Consider the following 6455-nt stretch of genomic DNA (forward strand, 5'->3'; position numbering starts at 1 on the left):
GAGCCACCTCCCTCCCTCCACACCCTCTCTGGCTCCCCCTACCCAAGCCCGCCCCCCCCCCCCCCACCCCTTGCGCCATGGGAGGAGGGGCTAAGATCTGCTCTCTGATTTTCCTAGTGACTTCATGGTGGTGGGTTGGGTTTACCTGCTCTCTGAGACGCCTCCAAATGACAACCTTTAGATTTGTAAACTCATCATGAGAACAAAAGCTTTCAGAATTTCCTGGATGACTGGAGTCTGTTGCTGGGATTAGAGAAATGCTCTTTGGACAGCTGTCATTTTACCCAAAAGCTTTCAAGTAGGTTAAAAAAAATCTTTTTAAGTGTCATTTTCAAAAGCAGGAGTTGAGGAGCCCACCCCCACCCCCACCCCGTTAAACCTCAGTTGAAATCTTTCTGAATTTGCAAACATTTCTAAAGGCTACCTGAGCAAACCATGCGTAAAGTCCTTGTCACATGTTTTATCTCTTAATCCTGTCATTCCTCTTTCCGGGGAAGCTTCTTAGTGACCCATTTTCCAGCTTAGAAAACAAAGGACTGACAGTCCAGGAAACGCATCACCCTATCATAGCCACCCCGTGGGTGAATGAGAAGTAACCCAGAGCAAGTCAGATGTGTTTATGTCTAACTCCACGTCTTTTCTCCTCTGCCCACAACTGGATTCCAGAAATGCAGCAACTAAATGAGATTGTTTGGAAGCAAAGCAGAAGAGATTTCCAAGTGATGGGAAGACTGAATTTTGAGAAAAGCAGTTGCACAAAATAACAGAAAGAACACAGGTTTGCGAGACTGAATTGATTCTTCAACACAATTCAAAATTGTCATAAAAAGGTATTTATTCTACTGATATTTGCAGCTGCTAAAATTAGACTCAGTGCTCAGTTCTAAGAAAGAAGAATGTATCTGTTTTGAACATTGAATAGGATTTAAGTATTTTATTTTTATTAATAATTATTTTATTTATTTACATCCCAAATATTGCCCCCTCCCGGTCCCCTCTCACCCCCTCCTCTTGGCCTCTCCCAGGCATTTCCTCTCCCTAGAGGCATCAAGTCTCTGGATATAAGCATTTTAAAATCAAAGTTCACAGAATTTTTATTGATAGGTGCTCATGACTGCAATATCATTAATGCAAAGAAAAAAATTAGACAAATTGTACTTTAAAGTAATTTTACTAAAATACATCCAGGTTGTATTTACTGAATAACATGTGATAAGAAGGAAGTAGGTTAAGTTATTGGCTCATTATCTTTGGAGACTTGTGACATTTCCCAAATTTTTACAAGTTAATGGATGCAATTTTTATGATTTTGAAATGAAAAATTTACGAGAACCAAAGAAAATATGGCATAGGCTTGGACACTAGATAGAACCATATTTCATCTGTATCATTTATTAAGGGGTATCCCTTAAATTATGTCTCTGCATTTTAGTTTTCCACTGATAAATGAGAGGAGAAGCATATACCTCGTGACTTCAGTAAACCAGCCTTCATGCTATGCTATAACACGAACTCATCATTCCTATGATTTCTAAGTGGAGCTTTCCAACAAATGTGCCGGTGTGGACTATTTGTAGATCATATGGATACATTTAGGAAAAGTCAAGGATTTTGGTAATAGGGTTGTCTGGAAACAAGAGTCAGTCTAGCACTTTACTTGAGGCTGGTTAGCTTCTCTGAGGGAATAGGCTGGAATGTTTTATAAGCTGGAGAACGTGATGTCTTTACCATATCATGCCAGACAGACACACCACTTAGGAAGGTACCTCAAGACATAAACATATCCATCCTTCATACCCTCCTTACCTATCTGGGAGATTCGGAAGGAACTGGTATTAGGGGGTTTGTAGCAGCAACAGACCTCAGTACAATTGTCTTCAAGTAAATGGTCATTTTCCAGGGTGGATGTAGGTCTGTCAGTATATGTCTGGGTATAATTGAGCTGCTTGAATCCTTATGAAAACTGGGGGGTGGAGGGTCCTGTCCCAGAAGTATAGAGAGATGACCCCCATTTCATTACTGTTCTTGGCATTCTCATAATATTCTGACCCTTTGCTGGGGAACAATTAAGTAAAAGCTTCATCGTGAAGGTACTCTTCAGGCTGATTCTGATTATAAAAAGATGGGTATAGCCCAAAGTTTCTTGTAAGGATAAGATCATGGGATATCAATCCTATAAAGAGATTTTTGAAAGCTAACATCTGTTGTCAGGAGAAGGTGAGTCAGTTGTTTATTTTCAAATCTGTCCAGCAAGAGAGCATGTACTGAGCAGCTTCTGTGATTAGCACTGTGGTAATCTTTAAAATCAACTGACTGACACCATCACTCAACAGGACATGGCTGAGCAATGCCAGGTACAGAAAAGTCTCAAAGAATGTCTCTGAGCTATTTGGGTTCAACCTTCATAATACTTGTGGCTCTCTCATCTCTGTAATCTTTGTTTTTATTTTTTGTTTATCTGGAGACGGATTGAATGCATCTCTAGCTGACCTGAGACTCCTTATGTAGCTAAGGATGGTCTTTAAGTTCTGATCATGCTTGCACCTCCTGGGAGCTAAAGTTACAGGCCTGTGTAAGCTGCAGTCTCCTAGCATATGTGATGATAGGGATTGAGCCCAGGGCCTTGTGCATTCGACATAATCTCTCTACTAAATGAGCCACATCCTTATCCCTCTGCCCAGATCTCTTTAGAAGCATCAGAAAGTATTTTCCTGTCCATAAGAAAATTCTCTAATCTACTGAAGGTTCTCCGAGAACTTAAGAGTTTTCTATTTGCCATCTTAGAGTTGAGACATGAGCCACACTCTCATTTTTTTTACAGAAAACTATTGAAAAAAGAATAAAACAAATTGAAACAAAACTTCATTTCTTGAGCTTCAACTTCTTTATAGAGCAACAGAGGATAAAAATCAAGAACACCTAATGACATAAATGTGAAAAAATTCTTTAACTTTACTGTGTCACAATTTATTAATTAATTAACTCTGAGATAGACACTGGCTTTATATCCCAAGATTGTGTGGAAGTCACTATGAAGACCAGGATGGTCATGAACTCAAGTTTTGATTCATCAGACACAAAGTAATGGGATGACAGGTAAGTCACTGCATCCACCTTAATTTCCTCACATTAGAACATAGATGATGGGGTTGGAGACATTGCTCAGGGCTTAAGAGCATGTACTGCTCTTGCAGAGGACCCTAATCTGGCCTTCTAGAATCCACCTTGAGTGTCTCAGCTTCAGGAGATCCAATGCCTCTATCTTCCTTAGGGAAATGTACTCATGTGTACACACACACATACACACACACACACACACTTTAAAAGAAAAAAGTTAAAAAAAAACATGGGTGAAACTACTAGTAAAAATGTTTCATTTTTTTTCCTTTGTGGCAGTTAAGTATGTGAATTCATGTGAAGTTATTAGTGTAAGCCTAAAAATGTTGGTTATTGGTATTATTCCTCTTTTGCATGTGTATAGATGCATGTGCCTGTTGACATGTGTGAAGGTACACACATGTGCAGGTGTATGTATTTGTGTGTGTGTGTGCACTTGAAGGGCAGAGATTGGCTTGGTGTGCTTTTCTTAATTGCTTTCACTTTAGGGAGGCAGGTCTTTTGCTGAACCCAGGTCTCTCCCCTATTTGGCTATTCTAGCTGGCCATCTCTCTTGGGGGAATCCCATGTCTCTGCCTCTCTAGTGCCTCTGAAGTATTGCCCCTTTCATTCTTGTGTGGCAAGTTCATCTAATCTCCCCAGTCCCTGGCATTACTTTTTAAATTTTTCTTTTTCCTTAAAAGAGTCTGAAGGGAAAGATACGGTTTGATTAGATAATGCTGGTTCTAGAAAGCATGGGTTATTAAACAACAACAACAACAACAACAACAACAACAACAACAACAATCCCAGTGCCAGGAGTGGGATACCCCCTTATGTTCAGTTGGACTGGAAAGCCCCATGGGGCCCTCTGCATGCAAACTATTATAATTCCTTTTGGTTGCCTAGCAAAACTAGTCGATAGGACTCCATTGCTGATTGACATCATACATACATTTGTAACACATAGAGAAATCAAGCAGAAAATAAGCTTAAAACTTCCTCTTAGATTTCATGGTGTGAGAAAGCACTATTCAGGCAGCTAGGAATGAGAAAACAATAGTCTCAGCCAGTTCTGAACTTTGTGAAGTATAGCACTAACCATCTGGAAAGATGTGCCCACTGGTACAATAGTGGTAGTGGGATCACTGTTATAATGGTGGCCAACTGCTTTTGGATTTGGAGAATTCATACTCAATATTGTAAAATCAATAATAATAATAATAACAATAAAAATCCCATAGTAGGAGAGGTCATAGATCACAGGATAGAATTTACTATTATTTAGCTAAACTGACATGGAATGCATGACTTTGGCTTCCAAATCTTTTTTGATTGTGGCCACAGACAAAGGCTTCTCAGAGTTAGTCATAGAAGCTTCTTTCTGCAGAGACTGATGAATACAGAGACTCATGACTGCATGAGGTCCTGAGAATAAGGAAACTTTGATTGTTCCGTTCAAACTAGAACATGTATACCACCTTCCTTAAGGCCCAGGGCACACCATGAAAAGGAGAATCAGAAGGATGCAGTGCATAGAAGAGGCAGAGAAGGGCAAGAAATGCTGTCTTCTGGTTATCTCATGTAAATGAAATCATGAACTGACAACAACTGTGGTTGATGGCACTAGATCTGAAAAAAAAAGAAAGAAAGAAAACTGGGGGCTAGAGGGTTCACTCAGCAGTTAAAAGCTCTTATCACTTTTGCAGAGGACCAAGGTTTAGATTCTGAGCATCTAACTGGTGGCTTACAATTGTCTGTAACTCCAGTTCCAGGGATGCCCTATTCTGACCCCCAAACATATACACAGGCAAGATATGCTTAGAATAATAAAATAGTTAAAAACACTTGGGGCTGCTAATAGCCAGAAGTGAATAGTTCTGCTGACATATTGGATACTGATGGATTCAGGGGAAAAGAGTCATTATTCTCAGTTGTGTAGCCACTGGTGAAACCACCAAGCTTCACTGAATAGTTCCAAACTCATAGACATGGAGATGGTGCTGGCTAAACTCAACGGGCTCTCCAAAACTAAAGACACCAACATGGAAAAGGGACTTGTAGGGATGGAAGGGCCATGAACAAGGATGGAAGGGAGAGGAAATGTTATGTGTGTGTATATGGTGGAGAGGATAGTAAACAGGATGCGTTATGTGTGTGTGTGTGTGTGTGTGTGTATCCACACACACACACACACACACACACACACACATGAGAAGAAATTCTAAGCTACCTGATGGGTTTACCCATTATACACCCTTTCTGTTTCATGCTCCTCACGCCTTCCAGCCTCTGGTAAGCACCAGTAAGTGCCTCTCTTCTGTGTTTCACAAAACATCTTCCAGCTTCATTACTGCAGCAAAACTTTCATGGCTGAAGAATTTTGCCTCACACATGCGCGAATGCGCACAGGTATGTGTGTGAGTGCACATACGTGTGCGCGTGCACACGTGCAATACACTGTGAACCACACTTGCCTTATGTATAAACCTCAATGTACATTTTGTTTGCTTCCACTTCTGTGCTATTGTGAATAGAGTTCCAATGAGCATGAGAATATAGCTGTCTCTTTGACCTACAGACATACCTTCCTTTGGATATAAAAAGAGCTGTAGGAACTTTTAGATCATAAGGTAGTTCTATTTCTTTATCTTTCTTTGAGGGACGTCTATGCTCCTTTTCTACAGTGGCTGTGCTAATTTGCATTCCTACCTGCTGCAGATTAATTCTCCAAGTCCTCAGCTGTGTATATATCTCTGAGTTAGGATGGTATCCAATGACAACACATACTCAAAGAACAATTGCTCCCGTCAGGTAGTGAGTCTTTATGGTAATTTGATTTCCCTGCAGGATATATGAGGATAGACAGCTAAATGGTCAGGGCAAAAGAAGAACAATCATGAATAAATTGATGGGAAAAGCATCAAGTATAGGTCATAGGCTGGAGGCAGGCTGATGGTTCCTTTTTTTTTTTGTTGTTGTTGCTGTTTTTTGTTTACTTTTTTTTTTTTTGTCATCAGCACAGGGTTGGTTTTCTGATCCTCCACAGTATCACTCTGAATTTCCTTTTCAGCTTCCCTCTCTTTGCTGTCTTTTCTCTCTCCTTCAGCACATCTTTGTTGTAAAAGATAATGGGCTATACCATGACTTTTATGTGTGTATTGGCCTGTGGAGACCAAAGGACAAAATCAAATAGTATTCCTTAGATATAGCTCATCTTTCTTTTTAAGGCAGGACCATACTCTCTTGGAGCTTATCCATTACTTTAGGATAGCTGGCTAGCAAGTTATCTCTGTCCCAAGCCAGAACTGCAATTATAAATGCATATTGCCACACCTGACTTTCTTTTGGTAGGTTGT

This window comes from Mus musculus, chromosome 2 (assembly GCF_000001635.26).
Source record: "Mus musculus strain C57BL/6J chromosome 2, GRCm38.p6 C57BL/6J".
In the NCBI taxonomy this organism is placed as follows: Eukaryota; Metazoa; Chordata; class Mammalia; order Rodentia; family Muridae; genus Mus; species Mus musculus.